Here is a 21,947-nt window from a genome sequence, read left to right as displayed (position 1 = left end):
TTTAGCTCATTGGTATAAGTACCTGCCTTGCAAGCAGGCAGTCGTGAGTTTGATTCCTTGTACCGATTTAAAAAAAAAAAAAAACCCACAAACTATCACTCCTCTCACCGAAATCAACAATAATTATATCACTTGTTTGGTTGCAAAATTCTGCATTTTAGATACCTTTAAACATTTTTTTTTCTATTTCTTTTTTGTAGCTATGTCTGGCCATGGCAAGTAAGGAGGCAAGGCCTGAGCCACGGCCAAGTCGCTCTCCTCCAGCGCCAGGCTGCAGTTTCCTTGAGCCAGGAACACCACCTGCTGCGCAAGGGTAACTCTGTCGAGAGGTGGGGGCCAGCTCGCTATCTACCTGGCAGCTAAGATCCTGGTGCTAGCAGGCAACGTCGCCCAAGACAACAGTAAGACCAAGAGGACACGCCTCATTCCTCGCCACCTGCAGCTGGCCATCTGCACGGACTTTGCGGGGCAAAGTCACCATCGCCCAGGGCGGCATTCTGCCCAACATCCAGGCTGTCCTGTTTTCAAAGAAAACCAAAAGTCACAAAGCCAAAAGCAAATAAAACCTGGCAAACCAAGCAAAAGACCAAGGGCTCTTTTTAGAGCCACTTAAAAAATAATAATTATATATCTACTATGGAATTAGTGTTTACATTTCTTGATTAAGATATTCATCTCTTCAGGAACAGTTTGAAGTCTAAATTGTATGTTGCAATTGATTAATATATCACTTAATTTTTTAATTTGCAATTTCTTTTCTTTCTTTTTTTAAAATCTCCTTTATGTGAATATCTGCACGTACAGTGGTACCTTGAGACTTGTTAATTGGTTCCAGGAGGCACAGTGAGTACTAAAACCACAAGCACAGTACCAAACTGGCTCAGCTAGAAAGGATCCAAGTCAGGAGGCAATCAGCACCAGTTTCCAGTTGCCTGTCTAATACCACACAATGATTAAAGAATTCCTAGACAAAATTTTCATGTCAAAATGTGTTGAGGACCCAGGCATCAAGGTATGACTGCATTGTCTCTCAGACTGCGCATTGTTTTTTTCACTCTGTGCCTTTCAAATAGCAGAAGTTTTGTTTGTTTTTGTTCTTTTGAGTCAAAAAATGTAGTCCAGGCTGGCATTGAACTCTTGGTGATCCCCCTCCCTCAGTCTCTTGAGTGCTGGGATTACAGTCTTAAGTCACCACATCAGCTACTCCTGTGTTTTCTAATAAAATTACCATTTGAAATTTTATACCTAGGTCTCTGGTTCATTTTAAATTAATTTTTGTGTTTAATGTGAGATACAATTTTTTTTAACTTTTTTTTTTTTTTTTTAATTTTTTTTTGTCTTTTTCGTTTTTATCGGTACCAGGGATCGAACTCACGACTGCCTGCTTGCAAGGCAGGCACTTATGCCGCTGAGCTAAATCCCCAGCCCCTTTTAACTTTTGATTTTAGATATTTATTGTTCCAGCATGTGGAACAGTGTTGTTTTGAAAAATCCATTTTCTCCCATTAAATTGTCTTTTCTCTTTTATTGAAAATCAGGCTGGTGCCTGCCTTGCAAGCAGGCAGTCGTGAGTTCAATCCCTGGTACCGATAAAAAGGAAAAAGACAAAAAAAAAAAAAAAGAAAGAAAATCAGGCTGGGCATGGTGGCACGAACCTGTAATCTCAGCACTTGAGAGGCTGAGGCAGGAGGACTGTGCAATTTCAACACCAGCATGGGCTACAGAGTGAGTTCAAGGCCCGCCTGGACTACCTAGGGACTCACTATCTCAAACACAAACAAACCAAAAAACCAAACCAAACCAAGCAAACAAAAAACAGGCCAGGGGGCTTAGCTCAGTGGCGTAAGCACCTGCCTGACAAGCTCGAGGTCATGAATTTTTTGCTTACTGAAAAATAAATAAGTAAGTAAAAAGAAAAGAAAAAATCAGAGCAGGCATAGTAACCCATACCTATAATCCCAGCACTGGTAATTTAGCAATGTGGCAAGAACCTGTGTAAATAAATAAATAAAAATTAAAAGGGTTTGGGATATAGTAGCTCAGTGTGAAAGCCATAGGTTCAATTTCTAGTACGGGGGGGGGGGGAGAAAAGAAAATCAATTGAGTTGTTCACATATACATAGAATTTTGACTTCTGCTTTTCCTCATACAACATAAATAATGAGAAGTACTGTCCAGGAAAAAGATACGTATTTAAGAAATGGTGCCCAGCTTGGTGGCACACGCCTGTAAGCTGAGTGCCCAGGAGGCTGAGGCAGGAGGACCACCACGAGTTCAGGGCCAGCCTGGGTATCATAGTAACCCCCTCTCTCAAAAACGTAAAACAGAAAACGATGGCCCACCTTGAGCCACAGCTGGCGTGGGAGTCAGAAATCTGTCTTTTTGCCCTCACTGTGTCTTTGCTCCATCACCTACTCAAGCCTCCTTGTTTATGGGCTGCCTCAGTTCTCCCTGAAAATGCAGCCTTCACATCACAGCTGTAGTCTGAAAATAGCAGATGAAAATTCTCTCCCCAGTGCTTTTGTTTTGAGACAGGGTCTAAGTTGCCCCACTAGACTCAAAGTTGCAGTCCTCCTGCCTCAGCCTCCCAGAGTGCTGGGATGACACGTGTGAACCACTATGCCCTGCAATTCATATGTTTTTACATTTTTGTGTAAATATTTATAGCACTGGTCATGAGACCCAGGGCTTTGCAAGCTAGGCAAGTGCTCTATCACTGAGCTACACTCCATTCCCCTGCCCTTTTTTTCAGACAGTACCTTGCTGTGTTGCTTAGCCTGGCCTTGAACTCCTAAGCAGTCCTCCAGGAGCTCCAGAAGGAACTCAAGTGCTCCTCAGCCTCCCAAGGGCTGGGATTACAGGTATGGGCCACCACACTGTGGTGCCTAAATTGTGAAGTAAACTTTGTCATCAATACATGTGTATGGGGGGGAAAAACCGAAGTAAATATAAGGGTTGGTGTTATCCCTAGTTCCAGGCATCCATGGCGATCTTGGGATGGGTCCTGAAGATAGGGGCGCTACTGTCCTTCGTTCCTCTGGACTAGAACAGGTACGCTGTTCAGAGCAGGCCTCCTCATGGCCATTCAACAGACAAGCCAGTAGGAACTTTGACTAGTGAGTCCCTCTCAAGGAACCACAGATCCTCAGTTCTGGAAAGGGCCACAGGAGTCCTGCAGTTTGGCTGGGACCAACAAATTGAAAAGGGCTGGGGAGCTGAGGATGTAGCTCAATACGAAGGCCCTACATTCTGCCCTCAATCCAGCAGAAAATAAATCCAAAGGACCTCTCCTTCAGTGCTGCCTCTGAGGCCCCTCAAACTCAGATGGCACATTGGTGGGTGTGTTGGGATGCGTGCAGTGGCAGGGGCCACTCTCCTTGGCTTAGGTTACTGGCTCTAGTTTTTGCATTCTTACAATCTGGTCATTTCATTTTAAGCTATATATATTTGGTAAATCATGTCATATGAAAAGAGAAACCAGAAAGTAACAGTTCCTGTCAGCTTGGGGAAGTGAATCCTCCTGTGACCTCATCTATACTTACCCTCAACACATCTATTCAGAGCTCCTTCGGATTTCCCCCGCCTCCTCTGAGCAGCAAATGCTTCCTCGGCCTGGCCACGCAGAGCTGGTGTCTATCTAGCAGCTGATAAGGTAAATGCGTCTCTTACTGTCAATGAGCACGTCAGCCAAGCTTTATCTATAAAAGTGAAGAAGCCATGTGTGGTGGCACGTGCCTGTAACCCCAGCATTCAGGAGGCTGAAACAGAAGAATTGCTGCCAGTTGGGAGCCAGCCTGGGCTATGTAATGAGTTCAAGACCAACCTGAAATAGGTAGCAAGACCCTGTCTGAAAAAAAAAAAAAAAAAGAAGGAGAAATCAGAGCTAAGAGTGTCCCAGCCTTGCTGCTTCTATAGTGTCACAGATTTTGTTTTGTTTTTTGAGACCAAGTCTTGCAACATAGTGTAGGCTGGCCTTGAACTCATGGCAGTCTTTGTGCCTCAGCCTCCCGAGTGCTGGGATTGCAGGTGTGTACCACCATATGAGGCTTTGACACAGATTTTTTTTAAAAATCTGCATCTTTATGAGGCATCCCATGGTTCTCATTAACTTCAACTGATACACCAACCACCTGGAAAGGAACAGGGATATAGCTCAGTGGCATAGCTCTGCTGGCAAGCACAAGTTCCTGAGTTTGATTCCTGGTACAAGGGGGGGAGGGGGGAGAACCATCCAGGAGGCTGATATTAAAATGCACCCTAGATATGGTGATGTACACCTATAATTCCAACAGTCTGGAAGGCTGAGGCAGAAGGATCACAAGTTTGAATCCAGCCTGGGAGATTAAATGATTTAGTAAGACCCTATCTCAAAAAAAATTTTTTTTTGTCTTATTCCTTTTTATCGGTACCGGGGATTGAATTCACAACTGCCTGCTTGTAAGGCAAGTGCTTATGCCGCTGAGCTAAATCCCCAGCCTTCCAAATTGAAAAGGGCTGGGGAGCTGAGGATGGAGCTCAATACGAAGGCCCTACATTCTGCCCTCAATCCAGCAGAAAATAAATCCAAAGGACCTCTCCTTCAGTACGTTCACAGGGATCGAGCAGGCCCAGGGCGGGCCTGGGAATGAGTGTCTTCTGATGGCCCCGCTGTGGAGAGACCCTGAATCAGAGTGACAGTCCCAGCCGGAGGCCCAGGATTGCCCTTGTTTCTCTTGTCTTTCTTTTCTTCTGTCTTTTTTTTTTTTTTTTTTTTTTTTTGTGGTACCGGGAATTGAACTAGAGCCTTCACACTGAGCTGCATCCCCAGCCCTTTTTTTTAATTTTTTACTTTTGCTTTTTTGAGGAGGGGTGCTGGGCTCCTGCTTTGGGCCTGGGGGAGCCTCCCAGCTTGGCGTCCAGCAGAGCTGGGTGCAGTCACTGGGCACTGCCAGCCTGACTGCCCTCGTTTCTTTCTGTTTATAACAGGGTGATATCATGGGCTTCTGTTTTCTGTCTTCAAAAACAAAAATCATCAAATATTTATGGAGTGTCTACTCTGGCTAGAAATGGCTTTAAGTGCTGGGAGCAGAACAGAACAGAACATGACTGGGAATCCCTGTCCCCCAGGCTCTTCCTTTCATCAACCGCATGCCTGGTGGCTCCTCTCTGCCTTCCTGGTCTCAGTATTTCATTATCACGGCTGGGGATGTAGCTCAGTACACATGCAGGGGCCTGAGTTTGATCCCCAGTACCCTAAAAAATTTCCCTTGTGTAGACAAATACACAATTTTTTTAAATTTTCTTTTTTAATTTTTTGTCTTTTTCCTTTTTATTGGTACCAGGGATTGAACTCACGACTGCCTGCTTGCAAGGCAGGCGCTTATGCCACTGAGCTAAATCCCCAGCCCCAATACACAGTTTATTAATTCACTTTTTTTGAGACAGTCTCGCTTTCTAATTTAGGCTGGACTTGAACTTGCGATATGGCCTATGCTGCCCTTGAATCGAGGCACTGCTCCTGCCTCAGACTCACATGCACCACCACGCCTGGGTATACATTCACTTCTCAAAGGTTGATGCCTGGGTTGCTTCCAAATTTTAGCTATCATAAGGTTAGTGAACTTTCATGTGCTGATTTTTGTATAAATATATTTCCAGCATTTTTAAATTTTATCTTGGTTCTAAACATTCAGGCTAAACTGAATGTGGTGGGGCACACCTGTAATCCCAGCACTTGGGAGGTTGAGACAGGTGAATTGTTTCGAGCTCAAGGCCAGCCTAGACTACAAGCCTGAACTCAGAGCTAGGTAGAAAGATCCCATCTCAAAAAACAAAAAAATCAAAAGACAATGTCTGTTGGAGGCTATAACTGAGAAAAGCATGAAAACACCAATTACTGCTGGAGGATTCTAGAGGAAATTCTGACAGGGCCCAGCGGCCAAAGATAGGGGCACTTCTGATAGTTCCTTTTTTTGTTCTTTCAGATTTACTCATCAAGTGACTTGAACACCAGTAATATAACCAAGAAAGGAAAAAGTGGCTGGATGTGGTGGCACACACCTGTAATCCCAGTACTGTGAGAGCTGAGGCAAGAGGATAGTAAATTTGAGGGCAGTTAAACAATTTATAATACCCTGTCTCAAAATTAAAAATAATAAAGGAGAGAGGGGTTTGGCTCAGTGATGTAAGCACCTGCCTGGCAAGCACGAGGTCATGAGTTTGATCTCTGGTACCAAAAACAGAGAGAGAGACAGAGGGAGAGAGAGAGAGAGAGAGAGAGAGAGAAAGGGGACCAGGGATGTAGTTCAGTGTGAAGGCCCTGGGTTTGCTTCTTTGTTTTGGTTGTTTTTGAGAGAGTGCCTCTCTATGTAGTTTAGGCCGGCCCTGAACTCGTTGTGTAGCACAGACTGGCCTCAAATTTGTAGTAATCCTCCTGCCTCAGCCTCCCAACTGCTAGGATTACAGGCATGCGCCACCATGCCTGCCTGATCCTGGGTTTAATCTCCGAGTACACATGCACGTACACACACACACACACACACACACACACACACCACTGAACTAGATACCCCCCACAATACTTATTTAGACAGGGTCTCACTTTATTGATAAATTGCCCAGATAGAACTTCCTGTCCTCCTGGATCAGCCTTCCAGCTGACCATCAACCTTTGAGAGTGACAATGGCGCACCCATCACCCATTCTTGGCTGGCCTGAGAAGGTAACTTCTGCTCTGTCTTCACCCTGCCCCTGGATGCATGGAGGAACAGCCTGGGTGTGGCCCTGCCAAGGCAGAGTTGTCTGGAGGAAGAGCTGGCGGTGTCATGGCACCCACAGCCACCACTTCTCCCCCACCACCTCTGCACTGCTCTGCCTCAGGGATGACAGCTACTGGGAGCCCCAAATCTGAGAGGCAGGGTTCGGAGAGTTCAAAGGTCTTGGGTTTGATCCTCAGAACCATCCCTCATGTTGTACATCCCTTTGAAAACAAGTTGGTCATGAATTTATTTTTCAGAAAACATCACAACAGCTGATTATCAACTTCGGTTAGTAGTATTCATTTTTTCAGAAGGCCATTCACTAATTTGTTTTTTTTTTTTAACAGAGGAAATATGCTCATTATATTCTGGAACATATGAAAAAGTAGCAATAATAACAAAAGAGAATACTTATCTATTAAGTGCTGATTTATTTCCTTTACTGTGCTTTTTTGGAGGAATGAGGTGTAATAACTCGGACCCCGGTATAAAATCCAAGGAAGCAAGAGACTGAAATTTGGGGAGCAAAGGCTTTATTAGACCAGGCCTGGTGACGAGTCTCCGGGAGCCCATTTGGAGACTGTGTCCCAGAGACTGAAGGGAGGACTTTAAAAAGAGGCTGGAGGAAAAGGGGTGTGTGTGGGGGGGGAACAAAGAAACCTGCAGAGCCATCAAACTGGTTGACCTGAATCTGGAAACGGTATAGCTGTCCACTTAGTTCTGACAACCTCGGGAGCTTCTGGCGCCTTTTGAGTTACTCCCATCCTGCAGATAAGAATTATCTGCAATAGCATTTGGAGAAGAAAGCAGAAAGCTAATTATCTCAGGACAGCTCATTAACACTAACAGGTGGGGAGGGGTCGAAAGTTACAAAAAGCTGAAACTTAAGCCTTCACAAGGATTTGGAACTTAACCCTTTTGGTGCATTAGGGTTAAGCCACAACATTTTCCTGTAATTTCCTTGAAGCTAAGGCACATTTTATGACAGACCACCCTGTCGGGAAGAGGTCACCAGAAACCCAAAATCTTTATGGCCTAGCCTAGATAGATAGGTAAGGGGAGAGGGAGGCAATAAGGTGCGATACAGAACAGAAAACGGCGGTTATGTTTTTCTTCCTTTCTGGGGAGGGGGATCAAGGTCAGGTAAAGGGTTATGCTAATAAGCAAATCTCCCTGCACACAAGCAAGTTACTTTAAACAAGTGTAAATTAGAGGGCCATCTAGTTTTCTTTAGCTCTTTAGCGGACAATAGAGGCGCCTAACAGTGATTAATAACCCTACATAACAGAAGGCAACGATGGTTAACATGTCAATTAGGTAAGGTTTTACAATTCTTTACAGAGAAGAGCATTGATTAACATCAATTAGGTCATCCAGAGACATAAGAAGGAAAACACATACAGTGAGCCCGTGTTACAGGTTTAATTATAATACACATATAACTAAGCTATTTTCTTAGAGTACAACATGAGGGATGGTTCTGAGGATCAAACCCAAGACCTCATGTATGCCAGGCCAGCAGTCTACCATGGAGCTACATTTCCAGCTTTTTTATTTTGTTTGGTTTTCATTTTTTGAGACAGGGTCTCAATGTGTAGTTCAAATTGGCCTTGAATTCAGTATATAGATCTGGCTGGGCTCAAACTCATAGTGATCCTCCTGCCTCAGCCTCCCAAGTGCTGGAATTATAAGCATGTACCATTGTAGAACCAGAAATTTAAAGGTTAAAAACAAGATGCTGTTTCTCAGCTAGAAACAGCACTGGACCTCGTGACTCAGTCCTAACTCAGCCCTGCAAAAATAAAAACAACCTCTGTGGCTGTGATATGCTGGGGATGTGCTGTGCCAGGGAACTCAGAGATAGAGCCTGCCATTATGCTAATCAGGGTTGTAAAATATGTCAGACTCAAGTCTACAGAAACCAGGTGTCTTAAAGACAAGTTGTGCAAAACAAAGACAGTTAATTAACTCTGACCTGCTGGTCACCCCTTATGAACTGACCAATAGCAGATAGATAAGATGCCCACCGCTCCGCACTAACTGTAATGATTGGCTTCTGTAATAAATGCTTACGTTGCAGTTTTTCCCCCTTAAAAACACCAGCCCGGCCCCAACTCAGGGTTCTCCGTTTCCACCTGTTTGGAGGACCCCGTGTACACGGACAAATAAAAACCCCTTTGTTCTTACATGAGAGCGAGGCCCTTGGAGTCTTCCTTGTGACACCGGTCTTACACCATCATACTGGCTATGCCATTTTTTTTTTTTAATTTTTACTTTTTCTGACACAGGGTTTCACTATAGTTCCCAGGACAACTTTCTTTTTTTTTTTTTTTTGTCTTTTTCCTTTTTTATTGGTACCAGGGATCGAACTCACGACTGCCTGCTTGCAAGGCAGGCGCTTATGCCACTGAGCTAAATAAATCCCCAGCCCCACAACTTTCATCTTTTGACCTTCTTACCTTGGTACTGTAGCAGGCACTATAGGTATGTACCATTGCAACCAGCTTCTAGAGTGCTTGTGGGTGTTTAATAGAATTATAATCACACTGTATATATAAGATTATGTTGTTTGTTTGAAAAGGGTCCTACCAGGTTGCCCAGGCTCATTGTGATCCTTCTGCTTTAGCCTCCCAAGTAGCTGAGATTACTGGTGCTCTCCACCACATCCTAATTTTTATTTAACCTTCTGCCCTGATGGAACTTCTGTTTTGTTCAAGTTCTTCTTGACTTTTTTTTTTTTTTTTTTTGTCTTTTTGAGACAGGGTCTCTCTATGCAATTCAGACTGGACTTGAGCTCACTTTGTAGCCTAGACTGGTCTTGAACTCATAACAATCCTCCTGCCTCAGCTTCCTGAGCACTAGGATTACAGACAGGCATGAGCCACCACACCCGGTTTTGTTTAAATTTTTCATAAACTGGTTGAGCCTGTTAGCACAGCTCTGTAACAAGTTTGAGCCCAACCTGGGCAACTGAATTTGTCCCTATCTCAAAATAAATCACTAGGTGGATGTGATGGTGGTACATGCCTATAATACCAGCACTGAGGGAAGAGGATCACTGCAAATCTGAGGTCAGCCTGGGTTACAAAGTGTGCCTGAACTGCAGAGCAAGATCTTGTCTAAGAAAGACAAAAACAAAAAGCCCCCAAAAAGCAAAAAACACTGAAAATGGGTCTGGAATGTAGCTCAGTGTAAAGACTCTGAGTTCAAACCCTAGTACCACACATACATGCATTTTTTATATAAATTATCATTTTAGGGTGGGGCTAGGGCTTAATGGTAGAGCGCTGGCTGAATTTGATCCCCAGCTGAGCATTGCAAAAACAAAAGACAAACATCCCTCATTTTTATTATCAAACAATTCACCTAACAACAAAGGCACCATTTTTTTTAACATAGCTCTCAAAGAAAAACAAAGGCACCATTTTAAGACACACCCTTAATTGAATGCAAATGTCCTGTGCTCTGGGTAACTGATTTGGGTGTACAACATGCAATGTACGACCATTGTTGCCCCCAATTGACATGTTTTGAAATTGTGTTTTAGTTTTTCTTCTCCTCCTCCTTCTCCTTTTTTTCTCTTTCTCACACACAATATTCAACATCAACATCGTTAGTCAAGAAAGTACAAATTAAAAGCACAATGAGATAATGTAACAGGCCCACCAGAGTGGCTGAAATTCAAAAGACGGATAACACCAAATGTTAGCAAAACAATGCAGCAGCTAGAACTCACACGCTTTGTCAAGGAGAGTATAAAATGGTACATTTTGGAAAAAAGTTAAGCACTGTCTTATGAAGATTTAAAACAAGTAAAAATATATATACTTGGGATCCAAAAATTCTACTCCTGTTTATCAAGAGAAGCAAAAACATCTCTACAAAAACACCTGTATAGTTGCCCCTGACTTACAAACATTTGAGTTGTGGACTTTCACAGGTACCACACGGACCTCACATTATGAAGGTGCCTAGATGGGGACAGATTGCCGGAGTAGCTCTGGTGTCTGTTAGACACTGTCACAGTTGTGCTGCTGTGTGCGTACTGTACAGTGTAATAGTGTATAGTATTTCTGAGCGTGTTTGGGTTTTTTTATGCTTTGCATTGTGTATTTATGTCAGAGGTATATAAGACTCACCTTGCTGGGTTTACCAGTGAATCTGACTTTCGAATGTTCTCCTGGAGCAGAATTCAGTTATAAGTTGGGGACTTACTGTGTGAGAAGCCAGGCATGGTGGTGCACGCCTGTCATCCCAGCACTCAGGGGGCTGAGGCAGAGCAACGCCATGAGTTTGAGGCCAGCCTGGGTTACATAGCAAACAGAATGCAGCACGTCATCAAAAAGATCATCATATGATTAAGTAGGTTTCACCCTAGAAATGCAATTAGGGCTCAACAAATGTAAACAGAAGCAAGGTCAAAAACCACATAATCATTAATACATGCAGAAAAGACTTTTGACAAAGTCCAATACCCCTTTATGATAAAAATTCTGAAAAAATAAAACAGGTAGAGAAGGACCATCTCTGAATTTGATAAAAGCTATTTGTGACAAACCAACAACCAATAACCAACATCATATTAAAAACTAAAAGCATCCCTCCTAAAACCAACAAACAAGATAAGGATATCCACTATTACCATTTCTATTTAACATCGTACTTGAAACCTTAGCCAGAGCAACCACGCAAAAGAAAGAAAAACTCATTGTTTGGAGATGACATGACAGTCTACATAGGAGACCCAAAGAACTCCACCAAAAAACTGTTAGAATTAGTAACCAATTTCAGTAATGTGGCAGGATACAAGACCAATACACAAAAATCGTTAGCATTTGTGTACACCAACAATGAACTTGATGAGATTATGAAAGTAATACCATTGGGCAAGGTGACATAATACCATTAGCTCAGTGGCATAAGCGCCTGCCTTGCAAACGTGTGGTCATGAGTTTGATCCCTGGTACCAACAAAAAATAAAAAGAAAACAATACCATTCACTGTGGCTTCAAGAAAAAATGAAATACCTAGGAATTCACCTAACCAGGGAAGTGAAGGACCTCTACAAAGAAAACTATAGTACTCTGAAAAAAACAGATTGAAGAAGACATCAGAAAATGGAAAGGTATCCCCTGCTCCTGGATAGGCAGAACTGGTACTGTCAAAATGGCTACACTTCCAAAACTGTTATACAGATTCATTGCAGTCCCCATCAAAACACCAATGACCTACTTTACAGATCTAGAGAAAACAATCCTAAAATTCATAAGGAGCCATAAGAGACCCAGAATAGCAAAGCAGGAGGCATAACAATATCTGATATCAAACTATACTACAAAGCAATAGTGATAAAAACAGAATGGTACTGGAACAAAACAAAAACAGGTACATGGGTCAGTGGAATAGAAATGAGGATACAGAAAATTCCTCAGACACATTCAGCTATTTGATTCTTGCCAAAGGGACCAAAAGCACATGTTGGAAGAAAGCCTCTTCAACAAGTGGTACTGGGAACTGGATAACTGTTTGCAGAAGACTGAAACTGGACCCAAACCATTCACCACCATGTACTAAATTAAAATCAAAGTGGATCAAAGATCTAAATATTAAAACATAAACCCTGAACCTACTGGAAGATCAAATAGTTAAACACTGGAAGCCATAGCAGTGTAGGAAAGGATTTTTTAAACAAAACTGCAATTGATCAAGAAATAAAGAAAGAATCAAACAACAGGATTATATCAAATTGAAAAGTTTCTATACAGCAAGATGATCAATTAGTAGAGTGAACAACCCATAAAATGGGCAAAAATGTTGCCAGCTATTCCTCAGACAGAGGACTAATATCTAGAATATATAAAGTAAGAGCTCAAAAAAATTAGACCACCTATATTCACACCCATGTTTAAGGTAGCACAGTTTGTAATACCTAAATCTTGGAAGCAGCCCCAAATGCCCATTGAGCAATGAACAGATAAAGACATGGTTTCTTTCTTTCTTTCTTTCTTTTTTTTTTTTTTTGCAGTACTGGGGATCAAACTCATGACCTTGTGCTTGCCAGGCAGGCACTTACGCCACTGAGCTAAATCCCCAGCCCCAAGACATGGTTTCTTTTTAATATAATGGAGTACTATTCAGCCATAAAGAATGATAAACTGGAGTCATTTCTCGGTAAATGGATGCACCTTGAGACCATACACTTACGTGAAATAAATTGGACACATATATGTAAATACTGCATTGTTTCTCTGGTGCTGGAAACCAAAACTGTGAGGACCAAAATGTATAATACATATTGTGAAACAGGAGGAGAATGTTCAGATGGGAAGCAGAACAAAGGAGGGAAAGAGGGAAAGGAAGGAAAAAGAAAAAAGAAAAGAAGGAAAAGTGGAAATAAAACTTAAAATAAGGAGGGGAAGAAGGGTTAGAGGGAGTGGAGGGGAATGGGAAAAAAGCAGAAGCAATATGTATCACGGACAGGCACAATCCCCTATGACAAGTGTTACTATTGTTTACACCTAAAATGTACCAATAAAATTCATTTAAAAGTCAGATCATTTAGAATAACTCGTTCAAGAAATGAGCAAGTGAAATGAACAGACACTTCACAGAGGAAGAAGTACAAATGGCAAAAAAAAAAAAAAACATGACAAAGTGTGCAGCATCTCTGGCACCAGGGAAGCATCCGTGATGCTGCAGAGAGCGGCCGCAGTGCGCTCTCGTGCGTGTGTCGGCGAGCTTCCCACTTTGACTCGGCCCGGACTTGCTCTTTAGACCCTGATTCTTTTCCTACTTTTAGTAAAACTCTGCTACTGTTTAAAAAAAAAAAGAAATAAAAAAATAACGAACGCCAGTGAGGCTGTGAGAGAAAGAAAGCTTTCTCCGTTGCTGGTGGGAATGCAAAGCAGTACGTCCATTATGGAGGTCAGCATGGAGATTTCTGGAAGCACTAAAATCAGTAACTCCACGGGACCCCGCTATCCCCCCTTACAAGTGTCTTTCCCAAAGAGTTTAAAATGTGCTACTACATGCATGTGATACTTGCATACTAATGCTTACAGCAATGCAATGTGTAACAGCTAAGTCCTAGCAGCAGCCCATATACCCGTCAGTGATGACTGGGGCTGGGTATTTAGCTTGCAGCATAAGCACCTGCCTGGCAAGCACAAGGTTGTGAGTTCAAGCCTCAGTACCCCCGCCAAAAGAAAACGTGGTATCTATATGCAATGGAATATTACTTGGTTATAAAGAAAGACAAATTTGAGAAATTTGTAGGAAAATGCATCACCTGGAAAATATAATGTTGAGTGAAACAAACCAGAAACACCAGCCTGAGCATCACCCAAGTGAGGCAAAGAAAGTACAAAGAAAGAAATCAGTAGAGGATGGATAGAAGGAGGCAAGGAGATGGCTGTCTTGAAAATGGAAAGGGGTACAGGATACCAAGGGTACGGGATGAGGGGGAGTGCGAGGGGAAATGGGTAGCATAAAGATATGCCAAGTATGCCGGTGCGGCGGTGGACCTCTGTGATCTCATCACTTGGAGGCTGAGACGGGACAACTGTCACTCCTGCACCACATTGTGAGTCCAAGGTCAGCCCACACAATAGAGCAAGACACTGTCTCAAAACAAAACAGAACAAACAAAAAAGGATATGCCACCTACAAGAACCTAATAACCTCAATGGATGCAAACATTATATGCCATAAATGTGAGCAAAGATTAATAATATCAAAAGAATTAAATGCCCACTCTGACTTCAAATTGATAGCAATCAGGGGCTGGGGATTTAGCTCAGCGGCATAAGCGCCTGCCTTGCTAGCAGGCAGTCGTGAGTTTGATCCCGGTACCGATAAAAAGGAAAAAGACAAAAAAAAAAAAAAAGAGTACAATGCATGAGTACGCACCCTGTCTGTAGTCCCAGCACTGGGGCAGCAGAGGCAGGAAGATCACTGTGAATGCTGTGAAGTCAAGGCCAGCCTGGGTAACACAGTGAGTTAAAGACCAGCCTAACTACATAGTAAGACCCTATCAAAGGGCAAAAAGAAAAAAAGACTACCCTCTAGGGACCCCTCTTGGAAAACTGGGACCTTCTTATTTCTACTTATTTCCTTTTCTAAGTTTTTTTTTTTGTCTTTTTCGTTTTTATCGGTACCAGGGATCAAACTCACGACTGCACACTTGCAAGGAAGGCGCTTATGCCGCTGAGCTAAATCCCCAGTCCCTATTTCTGCTTATTTCCAATAAAAGCTGTCCTCCTCTTTTGGTTCACAACTTCATCCGTTGACATCTGTGGAACCAGGATCTTGGTACAACATCTGGAAGGTCTTCCAAGGTGCAAAGCCGGAAAGAGGTAAGGCAGACTGCTGACTTTCAGGTGACAGCGATTACTGTGTTTATCAAACTCAAATGGTTATGCAGACGGATGGATTTGCTGACTCCTTTTATCGGGTCCACCAGATCAGTCCTCTAAAGAGTCTACTAAACTACTAAACCCCAACGTGACTTCTTCCAAGGCCCCTGAGATGAGTATCTGGAGAGAAAATGCCCAATTGCGTTTACCCTACATCAAGCCTGCTCAGCTTGAAGCAGCAGATTTTGTCTCTCCTCTTTCTTCCCTAATAGCAGTTAGGAACTCTTCTTCAGAGGGAGAAACGTAGGACAGGAGTTATTTACTTAGTTTATGGAGTAAGGCAGCAGTAATCCTGCAGAAGAGCCCAAATAGAGTTGGGTGACCTGCTTTTTTTTTTCTTTTTAAGACAGGCTCTTACTACGCAGTTTAGGCTGGTCTTAAACTAATGTAAACCAAACTGACCTCAAACTCAGTGATCCTCCTGCCTCAGCCTCTCAAGAGCTGGGATTACAAGCATGGGCCACCACTGACCTGCCATCTTGATAAAAATGAAAATAAGAATAGATGGTGAAGCCAGACACAGTAACATATATACCTGTAATCTTAGCGCTGCTGAGGCAGGAGGATTGTTGTGAGTTCAAGACTAGTCTGGGTTACAAAGTGAGGTTAAGGACAGCCTGAACTGCATGGTGAGACCCTGTCTTAAAAAGACACACATACATACAAAAACAACAAAAACAAAAACATGGTGGACAAGGGTTTTGGTCAAAGAATGAATTTCCTCAGGCAGTGTGGACTGTAACTCATTCCTCCCTACAAAAGGGAGGTATAGGTAGGCACTTCCTACTGCTTGAGGTCTGATGAATTTAAGATGAAAATAAGCAGTTTCCCCCCACCATACTCCCAGTTTCTTTCTTTCTTTCTTTCTTTCTTTCTTTCTTTCTTTCTTTCTTTCTTTTTTTGTGGTACCAGGGATTTAACTCAGGACCTCACACTTGCCAGGCAAGCACTTATGCCACTGAACCAAATCCCTGACCCCATAATCCCAGTTTCTTTTAAATCCCACATGCTGAATAACTGGGCTAGAGAACCTGCATTCAAACTGATCATTTTAAATCCTGTCACAGGTGGTCACTAAGAAAAAAATCAAGAAACTCCTGTCCTGTGCTTATCTAGAAGCAGCTCTGGAGGCAGCCACCTGCTCAAGATCCATCTAGGCAATCCGGGAGCTGTTCTTATTTTTTTTTTTTTTTTGTCTTTTTCCTTTTTATCAATACTGGGGATCGAACTCACGACTGCCTGCTTGTAAGGCAGGCGCCTATGCCGCTGAGCTAAATCTCCAGCCCCTGTTCTTCTTATTTTCAACAAAACTCTCCTAACTTAAAAAAAAAAAAAAAGGCAAAACCCCCTCACAAAAACCATTTAGTGGCATTAATTCCATTCATAATGGTCCAACCATCACCACTATCTTTTTATCTTTTTTTGGTAGTATGAGTGTTAACTCCAGGGGTGCTCTGCCACTGATTTGCATCACCAATACTTTTAGTTTTATTTCTGTGATAACTCAGATCCCAGTATAAAATCCAAGGAAGCAAGAAATTAAAATTTGGGGAGCAAAGGCTTTATTTTAAGCCAGGCCCGGTGACACCGTCTCCAGGAGCCAATTTGGAGACTGCGTACCTGACAGCTAAAAGTCAGCGCTTTTATCTTGTAAATCCACAAACAGCTGCTGGTCACACAGTGTAAGGAGGGGGATGGGGGTGTGGCGCACTACAAAACAGAAATGGCTATTGCAAGTCTCCCTGCATACAAGCAAGTTTAGATAAGAAGAAATCTTGTTTTTTTAGCAAAGAATAGAGAAGTCTAACAGCAATTAACAACCTTAGTTACCTTACTTTAGCACCACATCTGTTATTTGTAGAGGGCAACAATGGTTAACATATTAATTAGGTAAGATTTTACAATTCTTTACAGAGGAGAGCGCTGATTAACATATCAATTAGGTCACCCAAAGGGAATAGGAAAACAGACAGTAAGGCCAAGTTACAGGTATTGCTATGATACAAATATAACGAAGCTATTTTTGTGAAGAATCGTACAATCTAATGCAATCTAATGCAATCTAATGCAATTAACACAATTTGTGACCGGCAGCCAGGTAGGGAAGGGGGTTGTCAGGAGCTATTACCTCAGGCCTTTGTTTTATGGCCTTTTGGGAAGTTAAGACTTAACCTAGTTAGATGTGAAGGGAGAAGGGGAGGGGAAGCAGCAGGCGGGCTTATACAGAACAGGCTTTGGCGCGATAGTTAGGGGGCCTTAGGTTATAACAATTTCTTTACTTTTTCTTTGGAGGTACGATATAAGTTGCCCAGGCTGGCCTTGAGCTTTTGATCCTCCTGCCTTAACCTCCTGAGTATCTGGGATTAAGGTGGGAGAGAGTACCATCATGCCTGGGTACCACTATATTTTTTAAACTTTATTTTATTTACAATGTTGTGCCATGATCCATGCAGCTCTTGAGGTTCTTGGAGTGAAGGACCATGAGAAGATGAGAAAATAAAGAAGAGCAAAGCTGGGGTCAGGTAGAGCCCGTGCTCTCCTGATGGGAGGAAAGGAACTGGCCCCTCATGGCAGGGACATTTATTTAAGCCTTTTAGTAACTTAATGTCACATGACACCCTGCTGTTCTAGCAATTCACTGTCCAGATTGCCTTGGAGCCAGGTGTTCTCTGGGCTGAGCAGCTTCTTCACGCGGCGGTGGTCCCAGGCACTCTTTGTTCTTGGGATGGTCACGCTCCAGCCTTGCATGTGAGGTCAGTTTCCAGCTTCAGCAGTTCCCAACAGTGTTGGACCCCAGACCTCCAGAGACCAATGTCTATTATAAAAACCCGCTCATCATGCCAAACAGAAACTCTATGCGTTAAGCAATAGCTTCCCATTCTCCTAGCCCCTCATAACCTTTGTACTGTCTTTCCAGTCTCTATAGTTTCGCTTACTCTCGCTATTTCTTGGGAGTGAAATCCTGTAGCGCTTTTCCCAGGGTGACTTGCTGACTGCACTTAGTGTAATGGCCTCAGGGTTCATTCATGTGGTATCAGAACTGCATTCCTTTTTTCCCTCCCAGTCCTGGGGTGTTCTGCGCTATATCCACAGCCCTTTTAGGTTATTCTGAGAGGATCTCACTAAGTTGTCCTCCAGAATGGCCTCAAACTTTTAAATGTAATTTAATTTTTTGCCTTTTAAGACAGGGTCTCACCATGTAGTGCAGGCTGGCCTCAAATTCTTGGCAATCCTCCTGCCTCAGCCTCCTGAGTGCTAGGATTACAGGGTGCCTATCATACCTGGCTAACCATAGTGGTCCAATTTAATCTAAGCCCAGAGTTAGCTCTGAGAGGCTGGACTGGTGGCTGTCTCTGCAGACTTCCCAGGAGCACAGAGCCTTCCAGAATACCACGCCATGACCCTTGAGACTTAGCCTTCATGGTGTGACCCAAATCAGCAGCAGGGACTTCGGAGACCACACAAGCAGGAAGCTCCAGGATGGAAGAAGGTCAGGTCCTCAGACCTGCCATGGGAGGCTTTGGATTGGCTCTTATTGACCAGGAAATACTCATGTGACAGGGAAAGTTTCCTAGTAACCTAAGTAAACTAAAAAACGGGGTGTTCTCCTACAAGGCAGAGGAGGAGAAATGGCAGTGAGCTGGCACCTTGGCCACAGCGTGGACAGATGATGAGAAACTGCTTTGCGCCAGTTTCGGGCCGGTTATAGATTAGTCATTTCTCCTGACAACCCCAGGAGGCAGACACTGCGTCCATCACACTGATGAGGAAACAAGCTTAGAAGCATTGCGTAACTGACCTAGGGTGACACAGCCAGGGTGCAGAGCAAAGACTGAGAATCCAGGTCTGTGGGACTTTCATATAGGCTGCGTTGGTTTGTGTGTGTGTGTGTGTGTGTGTGTGTGTGTGTGTGTGTGTGTGTGTGTCTGTGTGTGTATGTGTGTGTTTGACAAGATTTCTCTAGCCTAGGCTAGCCTGCAACTTTTAATCCTCCTGCCTCAGCCTCCCAAGTGTTAGGATTATAGGCACATGCTACGACAGCTGGCTAATCGAATGTTTTTTTTTTTCTAAAATTTATACCTTGAGTTCCTAACCCCTGATATGATTGTATTAGGAGGTAAGGGTCTCGGTCATGGAGCGAGCCAGGAATAAAGCCTTAGGTTTTAAGTGGGACATAATTTGGTTTAGATGAGTTTATAAACATGGGAACTTGGAAGAAAAGGGAGATTCCAGAGTGTATTCTATCCTCATTCTCTCTTTCTCCCTTCCTCCCTCCCTCTCAGTGTAAGGACTGGGCATAAAGACAGCTGTCTACAATCCAGGAAAAGAACTCTTACCAAGTATTGAATGTGCTGGCACCTTGACTTTGGACTTCTGGACCTCTGGAACTATGAGAAATTAATATGGGTCAGAAAGCACTGGCAAAAGAATTTGGATCCCTTTCTGTGATTTTTTTTGTACTGGGTATCAAACTCATGACCTTGCATATGACCAAGCAGGTGCTTGTACCGCTGAGCTAAATCTCTCATTTCTTTTTTTTTTTTTGGCAGGGTGGGGGCTTTTACACTGAGCTATACCCTCTACTCTTTTTTTTTTTTTTTTTTTTTTTAGTGTCAGGAATTGAACTCAGGACCCTGCGCCTGTCAAGGTGCTGTGTCACTGAGCTTCATCCCTGGTTCCTCCCCAGCTAGGTTAATTTTTTTTTTTTTTTAAATTTTGAGATGTAGCTGAGTGTGGCGGTGCACAACTATAATTCCAGCATTGGTAGACTGAGGCTGAGGATCACCATGAATGCAAAGCAATCCTAGACTACATAGTGTGTTCAAGGCCAGCCTGTACTACATAGGAAGACTCTGTCTCAACAAACAAAACAAAACAATTTTTTGAGAGTCTTGCAAGCTGCCTGGGCTGGGCTTGAACGTATGATCCTCCCACTGTGGCCTCCCAGAGTGCTGGCATTACATATGCGCTCAATGCCCACCAGGACCACTGCCAATAAAAAAGTGTTTTGAATTTTGTTGCAATAAGACTTTCAGACAGACTGAACTGTGGTTGTAGGAATAACGGAGCACTTACACAGAGACAACACGTTGTCTCTCAGCCTCAGTCATCTGCCCTGTAGTAGCATCTTCCCTGCCCTGTTGGGGCTGGTGGGCTGGGAGCAGCACGGGAGTCTCCTCAGCTCCTGGCACCCTGGGCTCCCACGTGATTTACAGTTGTGTCTGCTGGAGCTCAGAGACAGCGTCAAACTGCCCACCAGATGAGCTGGGAGAGAAGGTCTGATCTAACAGATCAAGAAAGATGACGTCTCTGGGAACTAGTGCTGACCTCCATGAGGACAACTGCGAGCTGTCCCCCAAGGAGATAACACTGGGAGGCAATACCAGGCTCTTGAATAGAGCAACATCATACAGATGAAGGTGGTTTATAAATTTAGCACAATCCAAATAAAAACACCAACAGCCCCCTCCCCGCAAAGACAGTTTACATTAAAAACAAGCAAGAAGAGCCGGTAGAATTCTGGGAAGAAGGAGGAAAGAGGAGAGGATGGCCCTTTGGATTTTGCTCTGCAGCACTGCGTAGCCCACTAGCAGATGGATAGAAAGCCTAGAAACAGGCTGACAGGACTGGCGTGGGCTATGCAATGGGATGCATATCAGAGTGACAACGGACTTGGAAACTTCCTGGGTATGGAAGCTAATCAAGCTACCACTGAGCTGTACCCTAGGCCCTTGGACCTTTACCTACATCCTCTCTGACCAGCTGTGCAGCCATGTGGAAAAGAGCTGGATCTACCTCACACAGGCCAGCAGGACAAACTTCATGTGGATCAAACATTTAACATTAAAAACAAAACCCCTGGGTCAGTGTGCAGCTCAGTGGTAGGGCATGTGCTTAGCGTGTACGAGGCCCTGGGTTAACCCTTAGCACTAAGAAATTTATATAACAAATGAAAACTGGATGACACGGGGCTGAGGAGGTGCCAGCTGGTGGCAAGGTACTGACCAGGTGTGGAGCCTGTGCTGATTAACCACCTCCTCCAGGTTACGTTGCAGGTGTCACCCTGAGTAGTTCTGGCAACCATCCTCAGTTTATCCCCTACCTGGCCTCAGACGGTCCTGTGTTCAAGGTACTGTCCCAGTTGCTCAAAAAGCATAGGAAGCAAGCTGTACTCACCCAACGCCACTGTAGGGACAGTGGGCTTGACCACTGTCCTTTTGCTCCTGGCTGTGGATGCAATCAGCCACTGCCAACATCCCAATACCCATGCAGGGCAAAGGGCTCTGGCAGGCAGGTGGTCAGGGAACAGTTCCTTAGCTGGGGAGAGAGATGCAGATACATAATGCAGTGGGGGGGGGGGGACAGGTGCTGGGGCTTGGAGACAGCATGGGTGGGACAGATTATTGGAGGTATGAGGTGCTCTCAGGAGATGGGAGGTTGGGGATAAGTAGACACACAGAGAGAAAGGAGCACAGCATTAATGAGAGAGAACACTGGCCAGGGAAAAAGGGACTGGAGAGACCTTTGCCCAGGACCCTGGCTAAAGTTAAGGACTCAGAGGGCTTTTAGCAAGCCAGAGGTGCAGAAATGGACAAGGTGCAGGGTGCATGCCACTCACACTGCAGTCAAGAGCTGCACAACAACCAGGCATAGTGGTGCATGCCTGTAATCCCAACACTTGGAGGCTGAGACAGGAGGATTTCAAATCCAAGGCCAAGTCTAGCCTGGACAAGTGGGGTAGAGGTCGGTGGAGGAAGGTGCAGACCTGGGGGAGGCTCTTGCTTGGGTGTGAGCT

General features: G+C 43.8%; 1 pseudogene; it reads left to right on the top strand.

Moving 5' to 3' along the window:
* Positions 1 to 202: 202 nt before the first annotated feature.
* Positions 203 to 21,492, top strand: LOC106026457 (histone H2A type 2-C-like; annotated as a pseudogene).
* The last annotated feature ends 455 nt before the right edge of the window (positions 21,493 to 21,947 follow it).

Source organism: Cavia porcellus, unplaced genomic scaffold (genome assembly GCF_034190915.1).
Source record: "Cavia porcellus strain 051 isolate PalLab524CR breed Dunkin Hartley unplaced genomic scaffold, mCavPor4.1 scaffold_32, whole genome shotgun sequence".
In the NCBI taxonomy this organism is placed as follows: Eukaryota; Metazoa; Chordata; class Mammalia; order Rodentia; family Caviidae; genus Cavia; species Cavia porcellus.
The sequence above is the reverse complement of the archived record's forward strand: the minus strand, read 5'-3'. Positions and strand labels throughout refer to the sequence as shown.